The sequence below is a fragment of the Buteo buteo genome, chromosome 21 (assembly GCF_964188355.1).
Source record: "Buteo buteo chromosome 21, bButBut1.hap1.1, whole genome shotgun sequence".
NCBI classification, from domain to species: domain Eukaryota; kingdom Metazoa; phylum Chordata; class Aves; order Accipitriformes; family Accipitridae; genus Buteo; species Buteo buteo.
In genome coordinates, this window is record NC_134191.1 from 6705473 (window position 1) to 6732207 (window position 26735).

Below are 26735 nucleotides of genomic sequence, written 5' to 3' on the forward strand. Positions count from 1 at the left end.
GTGGGCTACTGCACTGCCCAAGTAATTTCTCGATTCCTCAGTTCAGATTGTATTTAGCTCATAATCACCAAGTATTTAATAGTGCCAGTCTGCTCCCTACAGATATTTGGCTTCTTTATGAAATTGCGGCATAAATTTGGCAGGATTTGTTTAAACTTAGTATGAAACATCATGCACAGACTACTAAAGAGCAGGATGAGTAAGAAGGTTTTCTAGAAAAGCATTATTACTTTATGCCACTGTGAAATGCTAACTGTACATTGCTTTTACTATAGCATAAAAAGCATTATTCCTGTCTTTGCCTTTCACTCTTTTTGAAATAACTTTTGAGAGCTTTTGAACACTACGGTAACCCTGCAGCCAGGTTGGAGAATAAGCAGTGTGGAGATGCTGATCCACGTCTGGCTGTGAACAAGGGATTTTGGAAGAGGTCTGGGAGTCCAGTGGCATCTCCCTCTTACCTGGTGATTCGACATACGTGACATTTCTGCAGTGAAGCGCTGGGGTAGGTGGGCAGGGAGGAATCTTCCTTGACTATATGCTGTTAAGGTCGTATGGTGGTGTACCATAAGGTGTACCTGCAGTTTTAAGTGGTGTGACTGCTATCAACGAACAGGGACTCCACAAAGCGTGGAATTGTTTTGTAACATTAAATTTTCAAACCACTGACCTTCCAAGCTGAGTCAGTGGATGAAAACCTGTGAACGTCCATTAGGGTAAATGAGCTTAGGTTGTGTGGTCATAGGGTTAAGCACTGATGAGTTTGCAGGGATGAGAGAAGACAAACTTTGCAGTAAATATTTAACTCATCTGGAGAGAAATGCTGTTTCATGTATTAGTTATTAGGTACATTTGGCCTGCTGACACAAGCTTTTTGAAAGCCAATAGGTGCCACAGAAGAGAGATCCCAACAATTCAGAAAGCCATCATCTGACAAATGGTCTTTTAAGTGTCTCTTAGGAGTAAGAGGAATTGTGACAATCAACTCAGCCCCAAATGCTTGTATTTTTCTATGAAGTAATTCTTCAGATAAACTCCCTGTTCCCTCATCCAAATCGTATTGAAAGCAATGAAAAGATTCTCACTGGTTTAATTCATCTTATGGTCATGCCCTAAGAGAAGAAAGATTTGTGATTTTATTGATTGCAACCTCAACAATAAAGATAATGTACGCAGTAATAAGCATTTCTAATTTTAGACTACATAGACTGTGTGGTAAATATCTGTGAATAAGCTAAATGCTTAATTTTCTCTATTAATTTGCTGTATGACTACTAATAACCACATGAGCTAGTCTTGCTTATTTGGTTATCTATTTGAAATAATGGGTTGTGGTGGATGAGCTTTATAACACCTTTAATTGTTATGTGGAAGCTCAAGTTGCTGCAGCAATAAAGAATTTAACTCAAAGTGTATAGTTGTTTAGGAGTGGCAAAATATAATGAAACTATAAAAGCAATGAAAAAACCACTTTTTTTACCACTAGACAGTTAAGTACATTAATTGGAACTTTTATCTGCATGGTCTATAACTGTCATGCAAATAATAATAATAACAACAGTAATAAAAAGACCCTTCTTAGTGCTGACACAGAAGAAAAAAATCCATCTTACATGGAGAAAGTTCTGCATGTTACACACCTTCTTTTCCTGGAAAATTTGTTATGTGGGATTAGATTTTTCCATTAAAGCATGACTAGCCTATGAATGACTACTGGATAGCATTGCAGGCAATGTGTTTTGCTGGTATATATTTTGCCAACCATGCATGTACATGTTAGACTTTTTAAAAACCATATACAAAATAGGAATAGATAGAGGTACCCAGACAAATACAAATGGACACAGTGAGGCTAGGAAAAAACCTCATTGAAAAAGCAAACTCTTCATTATGTTAGTCACAGAAATATATAAACCACAAATATACTAGAGGGGGAGGGCAGAGGTTCAACTTAAATCTCTATTTCAGCTGTACAAATGAGGAAACAAGCTAGAGTGGGGAGAGGAAGATGAATCAGTCTTCAGTTTCCACTGAAAAAATTTTAACATGATCAGATGTATATGTGAAGTAACTTTTTATTCTGTAATTGTTATTTTTTATTTCCAACTTTCATTTTTTTAGGGGGGACAGAGGGAGAGCGCTGAGAAAAGCTGTAATACCAATATCTGAGGATTTCTGATCACTGAGCCAGTGATTTTTTTCTCAGTGGTTCTTCTAGATTATGGAAAGACCTGGCAAGATGTTACAGTGCTGGGAGTCCTGAAAAAATGTGAATTATTAACCTGATAGACTGTGAGTGCAGCAAAATTTTGAATCCTTGTCAAGAAGAACAGAAATGTCTTTTTTTGGAAGTTTATGGTCTATTGAGCTAAGGTAGCTTCTGGCTTTTTTTCCACAATAACAGCCTCATCTAAGTCGTTCAAGTCAATAGGGGATTTGCCATTGATCTTAAAAGGAGAGGAAAGGGCCCTAAAATCCTCTAAGTAAGTGTCTTCTGAATGTTTTGTTGACAGTTACATTTCATGAAGTAGCTGCTTTATCCACCTGGTAAGAAAAACAGCTTATGCTTTTTTAATTCCCTCCTGCCACAAGAAAAACAGAAAAAGATTAGAAATAGGAATAGGAACGGGAACTCGCAAATCAGGAAAGCTTCAGTGGGGAATGAAAATGTCCTAACATGACTTATACCCTCTTCACACCAAACATTAGCAGGATTTGATAGTAAAAACAGCTGATCCTTTCTGAACGCTCAGTTCACAGGATGTGCTCAACTTTGCACGAAGGAAATGTGATGCCTACCAAAGCAAGAGGGACAGAACTGGCTGCCAGGAAGGGTTCTGGGCTGTTGAAGATGGCAACTATCTGTGGCATTACGGCTCTGCTCATATTTCCCAGCCTTCTGGAAGTCTTTGTTCTGCATAGGCTTAAAATACAAAACTGTAGAAATTACACATCATTCTTACTGTAAAAGAGGGGCAACTCTTTGTCACTCCTGCAAATGGTTTAATTCTAATTGGAGGACACTAAACTGCTGAAATCATATTCATTTTTGTCCCTGTTGTAAAGCCACCTTGAGTTTACACACCGCAGAGTTAAATATTTTATCACAAGCATGAGCTTACTGTGTGTGGCTGTGATTTAAAATATCTAATCACCTATAGGGTGTGAGTGCATGCCTGGCAGAAGCCAAAAAAACATCTTCTAGTCTTCTCTGGGGTTTATATCTCTAGCTGAGAGGTAATAATAAAAGCATATTTTGCACTTCAAAATTATAACTTGCCTCTGTATTCTAGCCAAGCCTGAACTTATCAGTAAACAAACATAAAAAAGGCAAACAGCAGTACTGATTTGTGTTATACATTGTGGAAGTCATTAACTATGAGTCAGGTAGCAAAACTTATACGTTCTCTCTTTGACAGTGATGACAATTTAATAGTATTTGACTCTGCTGAGTTACATGGAGCATCCTGCAGCAACGAGAGAGGCTGTTTATCAAAATGATAAACATGTTTTCATTTCCTCCTTGGCTGCATGTATGTGATCAGAAGTCTAAGGCCATCAAGAATTCACTTATTCTGGCCACCAGGCAGACATTAAGCTATTCAGGACCATCTGTGCTTGAAATGAGTTCCACTTAATGGACCTTCCTAGGGCAGGTCAGTCATAATGAATGCATGTGTGCATGAATGCATGAGCAAAGCACCGCTTAGGTGAGACTTCTTGGGTTGTTTGGCGGAGGCACAGACGGTTGATAGATAAGATATGCCTTTCTTTTTGGGGTCATACGCCCAGTGATTTTAGAATTCAGATCCTCTGTTACATTTGCTTCTATCTCATCGTCGATGCACCAAGCAACCTAATCCAGTTGAAGGTTGTTGTAAGAACTTGTTCGTGTTACTTGCAAAAAAATTAGTGGTGCCCAAACTACTTCATAGGCTTTGCTGGTCAAATTCTGCCCTGTGTTACACCATAAGCAATCCACCATGGGAATACGAGCAAAGGAAATCATATGGACCAATTTTATCAACATTTCCAGACAGTTCATTAGGACTGTTACTGGGTTTGATAGTTCTATTTATACAGCTTCAGCTAGACAGTCTATGTTCCAGTGTTATGATCCTGTCTGGGGTCATATACCCATACGTTATTCTGATAAATGCTTAAGTATATGCAGATGTTGCTAGACCTAGGAGATCAGAGAAAACTCCAGACAGAATTAAAGTTCTTTAGACTTCCACCAAATGTTTAAAAACATGACAGTAACAATTCTTCAGACACTTGAACACCTTCTGAAAAAGTGCTTACAGAAACTAATGGGTACAAAAAATTACACCCTTGCCACCTCATGTCTTTATACATAAATCCCACAGAAAGAAAAGACAACTCTGTGATAGCCATTTTTACATTTGCTGAAAAGAATTCAGGTTTGGGGGCTGCAGTTTGAAGAGTTTGCAGTTTCAATAAGCTTTGGAAACTTCCCAGGTGTAATTAATACATTCATAAGCTTTAATCAAAATGTTTATGCCAGCTAATGTGCCAGAACTACAGACTACACTGCGCTCAGGGGAAAATACTATACTTTACGTTACTTTAAGAAATAATAAACCACTACTACGTTACTCGCAAAATAACATTTTTGCTTCTGATGGGAACATGTAACAGATGGAAAAACAAAGTCCCATGCTACTCCATGAGCCACTTCATAAGTGAACAAATAAAACACTCCTCATAGCCACAGTGCAATTACACTCCAATTTTTGTTTTACATGTAATCAACTGACATTCTGTATCTGCTCCAGAAGGAAAAGGATCAAGTTTACAGGATGCATTTCTGCGCACAGAGAGAGACAATGGCTGCAGAGCAATCAGACAAGGCTTAGGGTTTTTACTGAGTTTCACAAGGTCGAGGCTAACTGCACCTCAGCTGCCAGAGTGCCATCAGTTCCAATGAAGTTACAAAAATGCTGAATCTGGCCCGTGAACTTTAAGTAACACAAAGGTACCATCAAAAAATGGACCCAAGCATAAAAAGATAGCATTAAGCCCTACTTAATTCTTTCCCATTATGATGACTGATACAAATGGATTAATGGGCTACTCATTATATATGGAGTTGCAGTAACTGTGGGAATTTGTAATGCACTGCACATGCTCTGCAAGCCTCCTGGTTATATACTGGATTTTTTTTTTTCCCAGTGGATCAGAATAGACTGCAGTGGTCTGTTTCCTAAATTTATATTTCTATTTTCATTAATATTCAGTATTTTCATTGTTCATTATGTGGTATATATATTATTTTCAGTTTGGGAAGACTCTATGCAACAGCAGCAACATAAGTGATTCCCGCTGTGGGTCATTAAGTTTTAGGTTGGGATATTATTTTCTCGAATGCTGTTGCTAGGAAAGGGTTCTGGAGACACAGGGTACCTCCTCTGAAGAAAACGCTATTTGTTTACAAAAGACCAGAACAAGTAGTTCCACGAGGAGTGTGGCTAGCAAAATTTGGTTTCCCGTGGATTTGCACCTTGTGGTTCATTTCAAACTCCTACTGAGCTTCTTCCGATGTCTAGGTCAATTAAAAGAGTACTCATTGAGGTCACAGCTCAGCTGAGAGCCCACGGGACTCTGTCCTGGTGGGTCGTGCAGCATTCCTGTTCGGTTCAGGCCCTGATTCCTGTACCACCAATACAACAACCCTATTCTGAGTAAGACCAATAATAGTATTGTCTTGGTTCGTATTGACCCATTGCACACATGGTTAGAGTCTGGAGAAGAACGGCTGGACAAAGCAGGTCAGCTACAGCTGGAAATTAATTTCATACTAAGCCAAAGTTTTGACAGATTCTGGAGTCAGAAATCATAAGCTAAGAGGGACTATGTGCATTCAGCACAGGCATCTCTGGTTATTTACAGTGCTATGAGCTAATTTTCTAAGAGTAGTTTTGACAGAAAAGGCCATTTTCACGAAGTCAAACTTTTCTACAAAAATCCATAACAAAAGAATTTTTAGAGGAAAATAATATCTTTAAAATATTTTGTTCAGCAGAATGTTAATATTTCATTTGAATACTAACTCTTTTTTTTTTCCCCCATTTCTATTTTATTTCCCATTCAATATAATAGGGGAAGCAGGGATATGCAAAGCTCTAATTAGCACCTGGATTTGTAGTCTTTTACAATTTTCTACTAATGCTCTCTGCCATCAGCCACAGGAGGCTTTTTATCTAAGAGATTTACAGATTCTTATACTTACGCCCGGAATAGACTCTGATCCTCGAGAACTGGTTTATTCGCAGAAATTAAAAATAAGTATTTTTTGTAAAGGAGAAATGGTACAGATTCTACTCTTGAATTCACAAAGAAAACTCAGAGCACATCAGTGTATGAGATGTGGGTGGATCTAGGGCAGGCTTATGGATTTCCATATCAAACCAATATACACACTAGAGAATAGGTCTTTCTACTAAAGAGCCTTGCAAATTGATCTCCTGAGAAATTTGCACAGGACCTTATTCTTATGCATATTTAAAAAAAAAAAACGCTCTTAAAGATGAATCAAAGGAAAAATGGTATCCAGAAAAACAAGGCAAGGCAGTCTTGTAGCAGTTACTGCCTCTGGCACATTGCATCTCAAACGGCAGTGCAATAACCCACGTCGGCTGAAGTATTCAAGAGGACAACAGGGCAAGAGTGGCTGGAGAGGAATGCTGATGAGGAATTTGCTTGTAGCTGCTATCGAAGCAGAGTTACGGGTAGTTTTAATTACGATTTTGCATGCACGTGTACAGTATACGCATACACAAAAATGTCAGAGTTTATGAGAAAATCCCACCTTTTGGGTGTATATGTTGTCCCTGACAGACAGCAGAGCAAAAGCAATCAGGCAGAGCTGCCTGCAGAGGACCATACGCATACCCCGTATGTTTGATTGCTTTTGTGTCACAGGGAGTATTGAAAGTGAATTGTAATAGGTACTATTAGCATTCTTGTATTGATGAACTACAAAAAGCAGATATGTAACCCATGAGGCAGCCAAGAATCCAATGTTCTTTTAGCGGGGTTCTTTAGTCTTTTAATGAGATTTTTTTTACTTCAAAGGGAGATCAACTTACAGAAACTTTGAGAAATGGAGGTTAGAAATGAGATGTTTTAGTGGGATTTACAGCTCTGGAATGCCATTAAGAGATGTATATGAAGAGGCAGGTCTTTGAAAATTCAGAAAGAGAAGAATGTAATTTTTGAGAGGTAGCTTAAGTTCCATATCAAAAAGTAATAGACATTATGACTCTAAATTTCATTGACTTTCAGTGAGATATGACACTTCTAAAGGTCTATATCACTTGTAAATGGGATTTCTTGGTCTAAATGATGCAGGCCTAGTAAGGTTAGGCATAAAATCTGGGAGTATCTTTAAAAAATCTTGCCCTTAGTCACTCGGGTGGCTTGGAAAATTTAATATTAGATATATCATAGAGTATAAAAAAAAAACAGTTTGGGCAAAATAGATTTAATATGCCTGCATTCAAGCAGTGCTCCTCCTATAACTTAAACTGCAGGCAGCAGTATAAAACTAGAGATTAAAAAGACCCACTGTGCTATTCTGATCATTGCTTTGCAGCTGCACAATTCTTCCCCAGAACAAATTTTCTAGGTAACACAGCTGTGGAGAAATGAACATTTCTGCTGCTGAACAGAAACGAACATTTCCAATATTGGCATCTCCAGTTCCTTGCCAGAGCACAGTGAAAATTCAAAGTGGAATTAGGCTTGAAAATACCCTAACAACAAAATTTTGGTTAACGACAGAATATTGTTCTTGGGGCCTCAAAATGTTATTCTTCTAAATGCTGCCAGCAAAAGGCATCCAGAGAATGGATATTAAGTTAAATGAGTCTTAGAAAAGACACAATGAAAGAAAGATAGGATAACTCTCTTTTCAGATGGAATAATTAGGCTGATAAGAAATATGTGATTTAGGCACAGCTGCTGATGAGAAAGGAATATGGAAGTGTGCATGAGAAGTCATTCATAAGAAAGGATTTAGAAATTATTCTATGTCAACCATGTGAGCGCTGTTTGGTCCTGCCAGAGTCTCGCTCTCACCCAACAGGCTTTCCCTGAGCACCTTGATGTTTCCAGATCTCTAAAACTGCCTAATCCTTTTATTACATGACTTTATCTTCAGCCTACTCCCCAGATTGGGAAACTATATTACACTTTTCCCACCAACCTCAAAAGAGACCCAAAATTGCTTATTAAACTCATAACATATCCTTTATTGTTTCATGTTATACACAAAAATCTGACACTTTTAGGATTTCTGTTAAATATTCATAAATAAATCTACTGATTACAAAGAAGATCAGCAATAACCAACTTTAAAATCCCATCTTTTAGTCAAGACAAAATGATGCAGGGATCTTAAACTCTTGTGGAAAAGCAGAACAATGCTGTTCTATACAGTTCGTCTTTTGATATGATCACTGCAGATAAATTCATCCCCAGATAATTTTATCCACTAAGGTGATTAGTCTATGGAGAGTCTATGATGTGTTTACTGAACAGAGTAACACAGTTTATGGTAATGCTCTTGTCATGCTTTATAAATGTGTGAGGTGGTTTTTATGAAGTAGTTAGATAAGGGGTGGTGAAAGTAATGTGATCCATAAAAAATGTACAGTGATGAAGAGGTAGGATTGCAGAGATACTATAGACAGGCTGATATAGAGAATTATAACCAGTGGAGAAGCTGCATTAATCTTCCAAAGAATAGCAATAAATAAAATAACAAGGAGGAATGGGACTAAAAGAATTTGGCCAATGTATAAAACTGAGATCTTAGGGTGGGATCAAAGTGTAGATTTTTAAATGGGACCTCTTACAGATGGGTTGTATTGCTATAGAGGTAGTAACGTTTTTGCCAATGGAGTTGACCACGTGTTACAAAATCCATGAAAAGGAAAACAAAGGACCATAAGTTACAGCATATGTAATGAAAATGTCACTGTATAGGTGCTGTGTGCCACGAGCAGCAACAGTAAATTCTATACTCTACTGCAGCTAAGCAATGTCAAGCAATCATTTCTCAGTCATTTTTCAGTAGACAAGCGTGCACATTATCCCACCCCATATATTCCTCGAGTCATTCACATGGTGACCACCAGCAGCTGGTCCTATATTTGAGTAGAAAACGATACCTTTGCCAGGAACTGACTGTACAATGGCACAGAAAGAGGATGGAACCAAAGGAACAGAAGCAATCAGTTGGTTTTGCACGGAAAGCGTTTTACACCGCATACATTATCCATAGCAGAAGAACCTGGTAGTCTCCAGCCTAAGGAATTTATAGCACGCACATTACTGAACCTTATTTAGCTTCAAGCACAGTCAAACACTTCAGTAAATGTTACCGACTGGGTATGTGAACAGCAATATTTTAATTTGTGGACTACTATAACTGTATTGTTATAAATCAACCATTTAAAATTCTCTCTCAGAATAACCTATTTCATCCAGACCTAAGCAGGATTAAGCTGCTTTACTACTGGTCAGGACCAAACTACATCTGAGGAAGAGGGAGAGAAGCAGAGGATGACATGGGATTCAGACTCTACTGTTCTCAAAATGTCACTCTTCACTGCGGCCACTTCTACGGGAAGCCTTAGTGGAAGGGTGGTTGCCTCCTCCTCACCAAAATTTTAAGGGAGAGGACAGTGGCAATAATTTATTTCATGCTAACTTTTGGTTCCTCTTATTTTCTTCTTTTTGTTTTGTTTCGGTGACATTCATGTCACACAAAACAAGTCTGACTGATTTTCTCTTTTTCCAAACTATTTTAAACCATTTTCCCACAGTCACTATACTGAGCTGCCTTTTTTTTGCATGAGTCTCCATGTTTTGATGTCTCTCTCCTCCCTGTTTCTGTTGATGAGCAATATTTTATTTTCTGTCACCTTGATTTGCTCTGTCTTTCCGCTCCAGCTCTCATCATACAATTCTAAACCTGATATATTCTAGTTCCCCCCTGCCTTTTCTCTCTCTTTTTACCTTTTTGTAACTGCATTGAATGTTTCTGTCTGACAATTTCTTTCTTTTCTCTCTTGAAGCTCCTGGTGAACAACACAATGCAGTACTACCTCCTAATAATTGATCATCTGGCTCCTGTTCAGATTTGTACTGCTTCTTTGAATACATGTGCAATTCAGTTCACTCTGTTCCCTTATAATATGAATAAAAAGGGCTGCATACTTGAGTGGAAATACATGAAGTCTAGTGAGCAAATAATTTCCTACTTTGAAAGCAATGTGTGATACATTACAACATTGGCTTGAAATTCATATTAATTTATTTTTTATTAGTTAAACAGTAGCAGTGTGCAGGGAGTTCTGCAGTTAGGAGAAGCAAAGAGGCCAGGCAGAAAATGCATTTTTCTCTCTCCTGTTTACCCTTGGTAATGATCAGTATTCATCCAAATACTATATCTGAGAATTTGGAATTGTCTTTTTTTAATTAGAAATTGCTTTTTAAACAATTTTTTTTTTTTTAAACTAAAACCTTTTTGGTGAAAAACATTGACATTTCATTGGCAAACATCAATACATTTCAGTTCAAGATAAAATTCCTATGAGTCAGGGGAGTTATAATTCATATAACTCAACTACTTTTAGCTAATGATTTCCAGTTTCTTTCCTACATAGTACTACAGCCAAGAAACTTTATGCCGTACTCACATTCTTAGGAAAAAGGGGAAAGTATCTTGAAAGCTGAAGTCCAGTCAGAGAAAGAAATAGGAAATTAATTGAAGCATGTCTCTTATGGCCACAAAGGAGCCATTTTACATTAACCCCCCCCCCCCAAACTTAACTTTTAGTCCAAAATAAACCAAGCAACATATTTCAAGGCAAACATGCAAAATGAAAAAAGATATATGCACGTGTCCTTATGCATGTACTGCAACTTCCTAAGGAAAAGCAGCTAGTCTGCTATGCTGCAGACGCCGTGCTAATTGCAGCACTGCACACAAATGGTTCTCCTGCCCGCGATTCTTCTTAGACTTGTCCTGATGCACGTCCAGCTTTGCCCACTTCTGAGCTAGTTGGAAGAAACCCATTATATTCAACCCCAAATGTTTTGCTTCAGATAGCTCAGGCTTAACTGCCATCCCATGGGGTTCATGTGCATCTAGGGCATGCAGCACCAGGTCAGCCCCACCAGAGAAACCACCCTAATACTCTGAACCCTTAGTTCAGCTACTTGAATTTCCAATCTTGAAAGTTTTGGAAAACGTTGAATATAAACTGGGCTCTCATTACAAATAAAAAAAAAATGAGAAATGCCTGCAAGCTAGAAATAGGGCATCTCTGCCAAGTCTTTCTAATAGAGTGTTAGAAATTAGAAGCAGAAGAGGTCATCTTGCCCAGTCCTTTCCCAGTATCAAAATGTTTCCCTCCACACACTCATGAGCATCTTGCTCAATTTATTTTCACATTATTTAAGCAATTGGGCTTCTGCTGGTGCAACAGGGGATCCTTTGAAGATACCATTCTAGCGTTTAATGTGATCTACCATTGGGCTGAACAGCAAAAAAATGTTCTGTGTTTTCTTTTGCTCAGTTTTCCTCATTAACCCTAATTGTAATGCTATGACCAACTGAACACAACTATTCCCTGTTCTATGTTTACAGATGTCAGATATGTTTTAGATGGTCATCACATCCCCCATCATCATTATCACCACTTAGACAAGCTGTGCATTTGCTGCTTCTCTTCATCTTTCTTCATAAGCTTGCCTCCATCACCTTAATCATGTCTACAGCTCTTCTCTGCATCGACATCACTAGTACTGATGTTTCCAAAATTCCACTATATAACAATAACATTATTATTAACAGTGATAAAAATTTTGTGCTCTTAAGTTGCTGAGTATTATTATATCCATTTCGGAGAGGAAATCTGCCCTATTTTCCCAGCCCAGCATTTATCTCTAATCTGCTCTTCAGTACTGTTAACTAAAACATAAACAACTAACACAAGTTAATCAAGTTTCAAGAATATTTGAGCATCAGTGTATAAACTACCAGATACACAGGCATTTATCTATTACTGCTTAGGCACGTAGGCACTATGGAGATAGACAAGGAATGAAAAACAAGGGATAGATAGAAACAGAGACAGATGCTATGTAATAGAAAATCTAGCCAACACTCTGAAAGTGGAAGAGGAATGCCATATCTAATTGAAATGGCGCTCTGTGCTTTCCAGCAGTGTTCTCAACAAGGAAAGAGACTATTACCTCCTGCTCTTTGAGAAAATGCCATCACTTTCCTATTTTTTTTTCATCCCCACTGTAGCAGCTAGCAATTTTCCAGCATTAATACTTGAATACTTCTTTTCCCCAGATATATTAGTTCACATTTTTCTAGTTCCACTCACATTATTTCCTGGGCCTTCAATTTTTTTCTGATCCTTTTTATTATGAGTCTTGGACTTCGGTGACATCTGTCATAACACATATTTTAATATCACTGGTAAATGGGCAGAGTCCCTGTTTCCTATAAGCCACAACCTGGATAGAGCAGTCTCCAAATATTTATTTTAAAACTTAAAAGATGAAAGTGATTTCTTGGTTGGCAGAAAACTAAACTAGCACTTGCAAGAGCTCTGTGGCCCAAAATGGAGTAAGGGAAACAGAGTTTTAAGGCCAACCTGCTAAGATATCCAGCACTGCAAAGATGTGGGTTTCCCTCTTTTTCCAAAGGGATTCTTCTCCTTCCCACTATCAAACTGCACACTAACAAAGAGGGAATTTAACCCTGCAGCCAGGGAAACTACTGACTTTCCACTGAACAAACAAAAATGTGATATCAGAAATACCTTTAAGGCAGGCTTGGTTGACAAACAGGTGTTCTCTCTGTAAGACAGTTTTCTTATTGATCTGTGTTAACACCTTGCAGAAGTGAACAATCTCATTGCCATGTCAAAGGCTAACCATCTGTGAACAAGTAATGCAGCCAGAAAATCCATGTTGCTACAATAATAGCTTTAGGACGTGGGTCTTACTTCAATCATCACAAAAAGAAATCCACAGAAAATATCTAAAAAATTCTTTTTCTGATAAATTAGTGTATCTAGAGAAATACTTTTGCTTATACAAATTTCATCTAAATAGATTAGAATAATTTACACACTCTATCAAGCAGGTAAGTTACTGCAATAATTGGAGAGTTCATTTATTCCATTTCCTCCTTTGATATTGCAATCACCTTCTCAGAGTCTCATGCATCATAGCCCTTCTCTTATTTAGAAAGCATAATTCTCTCTGTGGGACAAATCACCTCTTCAATATCTGAATATGTGTGTTAAGACTTTCAGGAGCAGCTACTTCTTTTCACAACAATAAACACTATTCAGCCATACTGGCACCTGAATTTTAGACTTAAAGACCATTGTGAGGGGTTGATATGCAAGCACAGGATCATACTGAGAGGCAGACTAGTGAATTAATGGTACTGGAACAGAAATCTAACGGCAGAACTTTCTCAGACCAGGAGATGGTCTTGTGAGAAATTTTCTAGCTCAGTGAGATAGCACTAGGTCCTAAATAATTGTCATGTCAGAAGATGCTGGGGCTGCTAGGCACAAGTTTTGAGTGAGGGATTTAATAATCTGACTGCTCTCTTGAAAACATGAACCACGAGCTTCCTTGCATCAAGGTCATGAATTATTATTATTATTATTATTATTACTACTACTACTACTACCACCACCACCACTAGCCTTTGAGAAGTTACTGGAAGTTGTCCATTCCATATTTAAGTGTTACATGTATAGTTTTATCATTGAAAATCTAAGGCTTTGGCTAGATCTGGAAGGCTTAAACATTGTCCTCCTGCTCACTGGTTATGCTCAGGGAACAGCCTCACGGAGTACCACCAGTGTGGCACCCAGAAACAACTGGGGTTCCCATCCTCCTGATGATGACCTGCAAGGAGCAAAGATGCGCTCATGGTCTCTTCCAACCAGGCAAGGCTGGTGAGAGCACTTGAGCACAGATGTTTCACTGGCACAGTTGAATACTAAGAAGTTTGGGGTAACTAGCAACTACTGAAGTGCAAATTTCTGTACCTTCCCATTTACATTTAAGATAATGGTGTCAGTGCAGAGGGCATAGAGCAGAAAGCACATTGGCTTGTAACACTTGAGCTCCTGGTCCTGAGCTGCAGCAGAGACAGAGTCAGGGAGGGAATCGTTAACCCCAAGACTTTTCAGCTCAGTGCGCAGCAGAAGAGAAAGCTGGGCTGGGGAGAGGCACAATGGGACACAGCTGCCCCAAATTTCCCATTCTCCTTTCCTGCTTTGTTCATTCATGTTTTCAGTGCAGCAATCAAAAACCTATCATCCCCAGCCAATGTATGTAAGCTATCTGTGAGGTCTATTCAATTTGTGCATAAATATTCCACTGCTTGCCGCTTTCCAAACAGACCAAGTCTCCTGGGCATTTGTGGTCTCCTCCCCACTATGACTATTTTGTTGACTTGTTTCAGCTGAAAATTTGCCCGATCTTGAAGCATTGATTCCAATTCTTTTTAAACTAGGTTGGATAAAGAAAGTATTGTAGAGACTGACAATAGAAAAAACTACTGCAGAGAGCTACAATAGAAAATAGAAAATACAGCACTGTCAGTAATTCAGCGAACTCATGGTTCTCTCTTCTTGGGTTCTTTCAACCCAAAACCTCAAAAACAACCAATTGGCACTTCTTGATGTACATTTGCATACTTGTTTACTTTTCAAAGTAATTAGCTTTTAAAGTATTACCAGGGAGCTGAACAAATGTACCGTATAGTTCCAAAAACAATACAAGAGAAACTGTTTGCATTTGAATGAATTTACTTTGCTGGTACCATGCATGTATCAGCCGAGTGAACACTTAATGTTGAACATTAATTATACAAACAAAAGAAATGGCACAAAGCTGTTGTCTCTGTTAGTTTTCTTCCAAGATTAATCCTTGTTTATGTTAGAGGTTTTGTGTCCTAAATAAATTACTAACTGTGACTGCTTCAAAAGGGATGATATTTAAGATGATTGAAAATATGCACTGGTCAATGCCCTAGACAAACAAACTCTTAGCTGTTGATGCTCACTCACTGACCCTCACTCAGTGAGAAATTCTTTTTATCATGCTGTGAATTTCATCAGATGGTCATCAGCATGATGGCCTCATGATAGCTCTGCTCCCTTCTGGCCAGTTATCTAACATATGGGCTTTCCAGTCAACTGCTCTTGGTTTTATGGCTTTGTTTCTGATCCTCGAGAGAGAGAGTAAGCAAGCACTCGGACACCAGAAAAAAGCAAAAAAGAAAAGTGTAAAACTGCCCTGAAACTTCTTGAAGAAATACAGGTTTAGTTAAAGTGAATGTTTAAGCTAAACTCCCCAGATACTTTCTGCTGTTGATTGGAAAAAAAAAAAAAAGAGAGAGAGAAAAAAGTCATTTTGGCAAAAGACGATGATGGCAATCATCTTTGCAAAAGATGCAAGATTGCAAAAGTCAATAGCAAGAGATGAAATAAAATCTCCTGCTTCAGCCAAATTCCCTTGGATAAGAATGAAACAGTGTCCTAAGAAAACTCCAGGTACTTCACAACTAGCAGACACCATCTCATCAAGATTATTTTCTGAGAAGTATCATCCATTGCTCTTTGTACCAGTCCCATAAGATAGCAAGGTCTAGTTACTGGCTGCCACCCTGCAGATTTTTGAAAGCCTTCCATAGAACTAGGCTTCACTAACCTGCTTATCAAGCCATGACATCCATTATAGCCTCACTCTTTGCTTCCTGATAGGTGGCTTTGGTGTGTGTGCAACAGTAAACACGAACTTTGAAGAGCTTAATCAGACTGTAAAATTCATTGCCAGATGATTTAGGAACATTCACAGTTACAAAAGAGTCAGCCCCTCTACCCAGTTTCCCAACATTAAGCCAAACCAGATACGACTCACACTCTTCTGTATGCTATAGGAATTGAAATGAAGAAAACCACAATACAAGAATACAAGTAGCCTGTTTCCACCAGGCAAAGAAGACAGCAGTATTAATGTTCCTCACGGAGCATTATGGAATGTTCCCTCATGGAAGATGCTCAGCTATGATGGTGAATGCCAATGTAAGCCATTAGAAAAGGGACAGGATTCTGACTTGGATAATTGCATTGCACCTAAATTCTTATTGCAGATGAATATACTCATCTTTTCGCTCCTGGAACTGCACTCATGTTGGCTGTGTGTCACCATGTCCCACCCCAGAGAAGACTGCACTGTAGCGTGATTCACAATAGCGTTGTGCATTTCTTACTCCTTTGCATGAGGTGGAACAGCTTTTATGAAGCTTACTGGCAAAAGGACCTAATATATCCTGGTGTGATTTCTCTTAAATTAATGCAGTTAAATAAAGAAAATGCCTTCTCTCTTATTTGTAGGCATCTGAGATTTTTAGTATGGAAGCTACTGCTAGAGAAGTGTAAAAATAAGGGCTTACACTTCATTCAAAATTCACAAAGAAAAAATATCAGCTGAAAGAAACTACACATATATCTTCAAGGGAATGTTCATAATTCTGTGTTTAAAAAACTTTGGAACATACATTTAGTCCCTCAGGAACAGTAAATGACAATCATAAGGACATCTGGTACACATGACAGTCCTCTGAACAGCTGATCTGACATGTAACAGCAATTCTGCAGCTCTCAGCCTGCACAAAATGTTAGCACTTAACTCCTATGAACAAGGCAGTTCTCCACTGACCCTGCTAGCTAAAAGAATAACTGAATCCAGTTTTTCCACGGTAGCTGCTGATTTTGAGTGTCTAGTTGGAGATGTGCTAAGAGACCTGAGTGCTAGAAAAGCTTAGAGATAAATATGCTGAAAACCAGGCACCTTTCAGAAACTTCAATTTTGGCCCCAAAACAGAGTCCTCCAAAATCACTTGCTATTCTTGAAGGTGCTTGCCTTAGGTCTGACTTTATTCATAATGAAGCCAATAAACATTTGTTAACAAAACTCAGTAAAATAGCAATATAAAGTGAATAGAAGAGGGCAAAAAAAGTCAACCCCAACTCTTTGAAGCAACCACCAAAGCCCCATATGAGATTAAGTTTGCCCAACTGTAAAAAGTAAATACTAAACTGGCTGCGGCTAATATTAAAGTACAAAATCTGAATGTTTCTGACCAAAATAAGAGTGAATTTCTGGAAAAGACTATTATTAGGTGTTCTGAACAGGAGGCGCAGTTTGAAATGACATGTAATCAGGATACTCCTAAATGTCAGGGAAATATGAATTTTCACTGTGTCTTCCAGTAGCAAACCCAGGAGTTATGACAGACTATGCAGTTGAAGGTTCAAACAAATAACAGAGACTTTCTCACACAAGGCACATGAACTGGAAGTTTTCCATGAGTTCACAAAGTGGTTGGACAAGCAATTGGGAGAAAACTCTTTTAAGGGTTACTAAATACAATCCCTGAGTCACAAGCTACAAAAACCTAGGAAGGTCTTGGGGGAAACTCTTCGTATTTATTTATCACTCCTGTACTCTGCCTTAGCATGTGCTGTGACTGTTACTGGAGACAAGATACTGGATTCCTTGCCTGACCCAGTATGGTTGGTTTTATATTCCCAGAGACGGTCCCAATGTCCCACAGGTCATTCTTCTAGTCATCTGAAAATAATAACCCACTGCAAAGTATCACCAAGTTATTTAGGACACGTATTCCTAACATAAATCATATATTGGGAATTTCATATCCCTCTGCAGGGCTTGCATTTCCATTATTTTTGTTCTTATCCAGAGACAAACTCCTTCATGCTTCCATCTCCTGTATTCTCCTTCTACTCAAACCACATCAGTTTTGACATGCTCTCTCAGAAGAAGACTTGTGCTATGAAATGCCATCAGAAGTACACACTCAAAGTTTTATTTATTTCATTCATCATCTGACAGCTTGCCTTGCGGAGCCTTGTCCAGAGTCACTGCTACAGGACAGAACAAGGAAGAAAATGTCAAAGTTGTCATGCACATTCCCTAATTCTTTGATTTCTGTTACTAGCCATGCCTTCTCCAAAACTTCTTTGTGCTTAGGCTTCAAGCTAAAGATGAATCTCCCATGCATCTGAGAAATCCTCAGAGTGCCCCAGGTTCACTGCTAAATGGCCCTTAAATGTATACAAACCGGGAACTTAAGTACTGCCAAACTAGATTAGAACCATTGTCTATCACCTGTTCTGCACTCCTCCTGACAGATGAAACGCAAAGGGCTTCAAAGGAACATTAAAGAAGCCCATAAACGGGACAATTACGCTACAGCCGGCTTACATACTTATATTCTGGGGAATAAGAGCTCCCATTTCTTCAGAAGCATTTTTAATTCTAGGCAAATTCATGATGCACAAATGCTCTAGCAAAATATCCATATTATTTTATGTCCCTTGTACTACTTGTACACCATGCATTTCACATACATTACACACGGTATTAATAAATATTTCAGACCTGGTTCCCTACATCAGTTTCATAAATCACTTGAGAACCGGCACCCATTCATTAAGAGAGCTCCAAATATAACTGTTATTCTGTGTTCCATTTCATGCATCTTCATGAGTTTTTCTCTACTGTATGTGGTCACCAACACATCAATTTTTGCCAATATAAAGTTATTTCCTTGTCTCTCAAACCTATTATGTGGCTCCTTTTCTAGTTTTCACTGGTGGTTTGGATTGGATGATAGAAGGGATGTCAATCCACACACCTTAAATTCTCATAATGACATTCAAGGATTCTGTATACAATCCAGTATTTCCTACCTCATTTTTAGCTTAGTGTGCCAGAGCAAGCATTTTAGTAGTCACCAGTTTGGGCACACCTGTTTCACTTTGACTGTTTTTCCCAATAATCGATGCTTTCGTAATGAATCATCCTCTGCAATTTCACCAGATAGGTGATTTTCCCCTCAGCACTACAAGAGCAGTAGGTGGCCCCAGGTGACTCACCCCTGGGACTACTCTAGCTCTGCTTTCTAATACTTCTTGGCCTTTTTCCCTATTTTCTTCCTATCCTCTTGGGCTTGAACTCTTGTTATGCTATTCTGCAGTGTCTGCTAGCCCCCAGAAAAAATTCATCACACGTTCCCCTGGGTGCTCTTGTCTCTGTGCAGTTTACATCTTGACAACATCACCTTCCCTAGTTCTTCACTTATATGATCCTTCACGGATCCATTATTCATTTTCAGAGCACAATGTTGCTAACCAGATCACACATTGGATCATGTTAACTATAGTGCGCAGTGAGCAGATGTTCTGCTCAGGAGATGAATCAGGTCTTTGAATTGAGTAGTTAGGATTTAATTAGAGCCCGGTGCTGTGAGGGACTTCCACAAGGACTAGCTTTAGCCCAAAGATGATCGTTTAAGTGGCATCTTAAATGCCCATCTCCCTCCATTGATTATAAAGGCAGAATAATGCCCCAAGGTTAAAATTAGCCTTTGTGATTTTCCTTCAGTGTGCACAGTTTTTTGTTTTATTTTTCCTGCTTTTATCAACACTGAAAATCATCTGCCCTTATACTACCCATTCCTCTAGTTTTCTTAGTCCCTGTGAAACTCTTTGTCTAGTTCTCCATCACCCAAGACTGTCAACTGTATCAGTCTTTCTAAGTCAAGTCTCTCCATGTGCTTCATAATATTATTTTTTTTATGCCATGCTTTTCCAGACTTGACAGATCATTGCCCAAACCTTTAGTAAATTTAATTTATGGTAAATACATCTTTTAGTGCTAATTAATTAATATTAAAAATAACATATAACTGTAACAAATATTTTTCTGTACCTCTGGAAATACTTGAAAGTAGGGTTAGTACATTAAAGGCATTACTGAAGACAATTCCATTCTTTGCATGTATGCACCCCCACATGTACACACGCTGTTACATGAGCATTATTTCACTTATTTTGTCTTGGCTACACGAAGATAAGGTGGCCTTAGTTTTAAGACTGGTCTGCACACTGTGTGAAGGAATTTCGTATTACAGCAGGGACCACAAACTACACACACTTTTTAGTGGCGATTGTGCATGTCAGCCTGTAAAAACTCTGGATGTGCATGCACGGGTGGGCAGTTGTGCACATCAGCATCCATCCAGGTCTGCAACCCTCAGTGCTGAGCACGTCTGACTGTGTTCTGTGTGCAGATATAAAGGGTTTTCCATGTTTTACTCATAGGGTCTATTATAGAAAATCTGTGTTCATTAGCGATGAGCAGTACATTTTTCTATATTTTTCAGAGTATTAAAATATGTTCCATAATATATTTTTAGCTCACTTCATTAAATACATGCACAAACGTGCTCACATATCTATAATTCCACTAGGCTACTCTTACAGTTTTGCTAAGCAATATTAAACACTCTGTACTGCATATTTTGTGTTTTACTATTACTGCCATGAGCTTCACAAACTTAACTGTCAGAGTGACAATATTTCAGGCAGAGTTGTGAATTGAGGATGTTTTTGGAAGGCTATGTATTACATCCAAAGTGGTGGAGGGCAGATATTTGATGGGGGGGTGGGGGTGGGGTGTGGAAGTGTTAGAATTTTATTCAAGGAAAGCCAATTCTGCTGAATACCATCCATGCCTACAAGGTATTATATGTCACTAAGGGATATGTCAAGGTCTTTCTACCACACTGCTTGGTTCTTGATAGCAATCATCAAAGAGCGATCAAAGAAAAGGCAAAACGCTATCACCCTTGCATACAGTTTTTAAAACATACTTTAGACTGTGGACAGATGTTGATTCCCTTTCTCAAATATGGTAACAGGTTAATGTCCTTATGCTTGGGCCTTTTCACAAACTAGCTCCTGTCCACTTTGATTTTTCCTTTGATTGCAGCAGGTCACAAGCGTATCAGTTTAACTGAACAGCAACACCCGATAAATATCTGTAGCACTCAACTCACCTTCAACTTCTCAATCTCAAGCTAGGTGTTGCATACAGACTAGGAAGTTTCATTCCTATACCTAGCTACCAAAGTAATTATTGGGTGTCTAAACATAATTCACAGGTAAAAGAGAAGGGAAAAACTGTCTCTGATAATACAGTAGAATCAATAGCAATAATTAACTAATCAGACGGTAATAACATACAGAAGAATTGGACTGGAGAAAGAAAAAAAGCTGAAGTTCAGATTCAGCAGCATCAGGAATTTGAAGAAAATAGACATTCCCATCTCTGACTCAGCTCTCACTCACTCTGAATTTCCCCAGCTATTCTGAGCATATGTAGCAAAATCCACTAAAGTACCTTTCTAAGATGTTTCTCAGGAATTAATGTAGCTGAAAAGAAACCTAACTCTTCAAGACAGCTCATAGTGGTAAAGTGGACAGGAGATTTGGTCCCTGTGTGCCACACGAAATCTCAAGGTGAAATCCTGGTCCCACTGAAGAAACCAGCAAATGTGGACAGGATTCACTCTATCTGCTCAATTATTTAAACTGAAAACTGTCTTATTTATGGAGTGTGGACTACATGAAATTAATCTGCCTTCATTTTATCTGTGCAGCCTTTTTCCAGACACTGGTGAAGGACTCCAACCTCTAAATGCAAGAGGGTAAGTGAAATTTGAAAGTTCATTTTGTGGAATTGTTCCTTTCTCCCCTGTTCTAGGCTGTAGATGATTCCATTACTAGGACATCATCAAAAAGTCCCTGAAGTTTAACCACCACACTCCCAGGAATCCAGGTCTTTCCTTAGTTAATTTGGTCATACAGAAGTATCTCTCCATATGTGTTAAACCTCCAAGATTGGATGGGTTTATTGTTTTCATTTTCTAGCAAAATAGTTCAAGAAAGAGAAAAGAAGGGTGAAATAAAATGTTCAAAAGAACATGCAACACCAGATCACTGTGTCTGGCTGTTGAAACTGAAGGGATCCAGCCAAAAAACCTACTCTAATAAAAGCAGCGTTACATCCCTTCACTGCTTCTAAAGCACCCCCCAAAATGGTGTGAATCAGTGCTTCCTGAAAACTTCAGTAAACCCACAGTATTCTTATGACCTTTGCAGAAGCTTCCGTTTTCATACGGAGTGTTAACTGCAATATAAAATATCAATTGAATTATACCCTCATAGTTTTTCTTGAGTAAAATAGACAATGAGCCTTTACTCTTAGTTACATTAATATTTAATCTGGAGTAAATTTGGTGCCTACTCTAACTATAAGCAAGGGTAAAATGCATAAATCATTGCTATATTGCCATTAAGGGATGCCTCCTCCCACAACTTGTGGATTCCTTTTACGTGATGGATTTCTACTCTCCATCAGTAAAATGTTACACAGGAAAAACGGAAACAGCACCACAGTTGATTTATGAACCTCTAATAATTTGATTTCAAAAGTACAAAGTATTGTCCAAACCTATGGAAACAATTATGGAAGTAAATACATTCTTTTCATTGAAGTATGATAAAACTCTTTTCTCCCTCTTTCATTATATTGTCCACATACCAATGTGTAGTACAGTTGTTTGTTTTTCAGCACAAACCAGTAAGATTTCCATATAAATCACTCTTTTAAACATCTTTGTCTCTTAGTATGATGCCAAACTGTGAATTTAAATAGTTTCCTATGTCATATTTTTTTGTACAGAATGTATTTCAAGTAACTAACTAGAACAATATTAGTAATACAAATTTAGCAAATACTCAAGCTGCTGAGTAAACCATTGTATCACAGGACAAATCTACCAACTAACTAATGAAGAAAATTTTGCCCTATTTCTTCCATCCGCAGACCCTTTTGTCTCTCCATATTTATCAGGTGACTATGCAAGTTGGCATCTTGTTATTGAAGGAAGTTTTGAATTAGTCATGACAATAATACCACTGAGATCCAATAACTAATGAGTCATATCACTTACAGCTGGAACAAAGTAAAAATCAGGAGTTAACCAGGCAGCAATCAGTTCAGTCCCTGATGAGGTACATGTTCTCAGAAAAGGCATTTTAGGTGTTCAGGTGACTACTTCATATACTTGGATGTTTTCTTTCCAGTCCTCCAGCTTTACTATGGAATAGCTTAAACATTACAGACAATTATGTACAAAACACGGTCAAAGAGTGTCCTAAGTCCATCCGTACAGCATCCAAACTCCTTCACAACTTCCTTCAACAGCCCTTACGAAACTACTGAAAGCATGAGTGAAAATAGTGAACGCTATCTGTATATCACAACATTTGCTTTTTTGACTCTGCTGAAAATATTGCAGAAAATTGAAATACTTCCAAAAGGAACATGGTTTTCCTAAGAAAATTTATAGGCATCAGGTAGAAAATGTTGAAACCACTTGGTCGTGCATGATGTATTTACATATTTGGACAAAATTACACAACCATAATTCCCAAAGCTTTTTGAGTGACACATCATGACACCAGGAACACATCATAACACACCAGGAAACTTTCTCATTTGACCCCTAACATCTAATTTTCATCAAAAATAATGTTATGTAATCATCTCGTTTTGACATTGTACACTCCTACTCATCCCTACCTGAAGAGCTCCATCACATCTCTAACGACTACAAGTGGTGACCACTGCTAGGGAAAAGCATTTTTAGCAGTGCGTATCCCACGCTAACCCAGCACTAACTGCTTTATGAACAACTGTATCACCTCTTCCTAGTGATCTACTGTGGCCATCATAGTGCCAAGTAACTCCTTGCTATATGCTTACGTTTATTGTATTTTCTTAAAGGAGCGGTTGTTTGGCTGGCTGGAGACAGTTTTCTACCTGGATGAGTTAATAAAGTAACAGTGCATCGATTTATTTGAGAAAGGTTATTGCCACAGCAAGATTGACTGGAAGTTATTTGGCAGCTTGTTTTATTTTGGAAAGAAAACAGAGTTTCAGAAAGGACTTGGATCTTGGATTCCTGCACTTCGCTTGTATGGCTGAAATTTTCCGTTTTTTACTACAAGTGTTGGGCAGTAATGCAAAATGTTAAAAAGGTGAATGTTTTTTCAGTTGGTTTCACTGCTTTCCAGCTCAAGCAAATGACTATTAAAGCTCATCAAGAACATATCCAAAAAAATAGTCTTTATTATAATAAAATAATAATTATATCTTAACTAATAGAAACAAGAACCTTGATAATAGCTTCTGTAGGGCTCACCCCATTTATTTTTTTAAGTCCCGATAAAGAGCCCTGTCTCGCTAAAGGTGACTGATGCCCTGCATCGCCTGGTAGGTTTCCTACAAATTTCAGATCTCCCTGCAAGACCTCCTCCTGCATGGGACCCTCTTTAGCTCTTAGTGTTTCCCAGCATGGGCGAGCTGCTTCTCTAGCCCCATAAACTCCCTTATAAGTAGCTTCTGAAATGGTCCAGGGGGTCAAGAGATGTTGCCTCTTCTCCAAAATATGAAGATGTTTAATGGCAACATGCACACAACTAATACAATCCCATACCCAGGAACTTCTTGAGATTATTCTGTAATTTCACTAATTAGATATCTTAGATTCAACAACATAATTTTCATGGTGTCAGCCACTATGGAGTCTATTCATCAAATAAAATCAGAATGAGCCCTTTTGTTTGTGGGGTTGGGTCTTTTTTGCAGATGGAGCACGTTTAGTCATCATTCTTCCCATCACAGGTGGCAATCCCATTTTCTTAGTGACTATGCCTCTTATTATTTATCTGCTTTCTTGCTGTTCCTCTAATTCTTTTTTAATCTTTGCACTATCCTACAATTGTTCCTGAATACTGATGTCTCCTAGAGTCCTTGTCCCTTGAAAAAACAGATAATGCAGCAAGTAGCTGCTATAAATGCAAAATAAAATACTTAACTACATAACCATTTGAGAAATACCAGCTCTGCTAAAGCTGAGGAAACTCGTTTCAAGTCACCAAGTAGCAATTATTATTATGACTTTCATGCAACAGTAGGCTCTATTATGTTTGTTCAAAAGACCGAGCAATAGAAGATAATGAAAGGGTCATCAATTAATGCTAAATGATATTATCTATTTTCACCTATAAAATCAGAGACTGAGTGTAACTTCACTCCTACAGTTGTCTTTGAAAAAAAAACAAATAAAGGAGAATGAGAGATATGTTACGTGTTGACTTTGAAGCAGGGCATATTCTGTACTTAAGTGGAGATTATAATGCCATTTAAGGATGTATTTGCACATACTCAGAGTGAATATCTCTAAAATCTGTGTACATGTGTATAAATGCATACCAATTTTTAAACATATATATGCATGAAGGTTCAGCTAGCTTAGAATTTAAAATTCAATTGTATTTTCCTCAGGAGTCCCTGACTATCTTGAAAGATATGTGTAGTTAGCAGATAGCTTGAGGTACATTCAAACAACTGCTCTGCCTTTACCTGCTGTTGTTATCAGAAAACAAGAGGAAACTGAGTGATGTCTTCTACTCTCCATCTAAAAACACCACAGGCACGAGTAAGTGTTTTAAACCATCTTTGCTTGAATAACTTTCTTAATGTCATCTGGTATATTCTGACATTCACTAGCTATTTGCAAATTAGGTAAAAAATTGAATATATAGATCATTTTCTACAATAAAATATCACATTTTGATGATAATCCTGGTTCACCCAATGAATACTAATTTCACATACCTCCAGACAGTAGAAATAGTGATCTAATACGTTAATTAACTTTATAAGGGTTAAAAACTCATTGGATTATTTTTCTGTTCTCTACCATATGAAAATACCCAGATCAGAATCCTGAAATGGATCCATAACTAATGTGGATCACCACAGCTAATGTTGCTTGATATGTCTACTTGATACAGCTTCAATGACTTAAGATCTGGTCCACAAAGTTAACACCACCATGAACTAGTTGTAGCATCTCCTGCAAAATGATTCCCTTTTCTAACACAGTTCGCTGTTTCTCTTCTTTATTAGTGTCTTTTAGGTCTTCATTCTAGCATGTCAATATATATAAAACTTATGCAGCTTATTTCGTTGTCATGTATTATCTACATGACATTATCAACATTGCCAGGCATCTGCTGCCTGGCAGTAGCATTTTGCGCATTAGGTCATGCAAAGCTTTTGACTGCAAGGGGATCTTGGAGCTCAGGTGTAAACATTTGTATTGTAACCATTCAAACCATTGTGAAATGAATCCCTCTTTCTGTGCCATAACAGAGAAGGGAACTTTTTTTTTTTTTTTTTTTTTCGGTGCAACTGTTTAGCATCTGGCCTGAATTCATCTCATTTTCCTGGTTTGGGCTGCTATGGAAAATTCAGATTCAGCACACATTAGTGCTCTCATTCTTTGGCACAGGTTGTGATTTCTCTTTTCTCAGTCTGTTGCACAGTCCTGAGTCATGATTCTTTACCTTTGGTTTTCAATTCTTTTGTTTCTTTGTTTGATCAAAGCCCAACTGTGTCATCTACAAATTAGTTGTGACAATTCTATGCAGCAAATAAAGTTTTTCAAAGGTATTTTGGATACAGAAAGCAACAAGATTTAGTGATGCAAAGACTTTGTCTACTTCAATGTTTCAGTCTAATCTTTGATCTTGCTGTTCCATGTACATACCATTATACAGTTATCACCCATGTGTCCCTGAATCCTCATGTATTTATTCTAGTCCTCACTCCTTCACTCATGCAAACACTTATTTGCACAGGTTCCT

General features: G+C 38.1%; 1 protein-coding gene across 5 annotated transcripts in view; it reads right to left on the reverse strand.

Moving 5' to 3' along the window:
• The window catches only part of TAFA1 (TAFA chemokine like family member 1), a 349166-nt gene that overhangs the window by 50533 nt on the left and 271898 nt on the right, over window positions 1–26735 (reverse strand). The window lies entirely within an intron of this gene.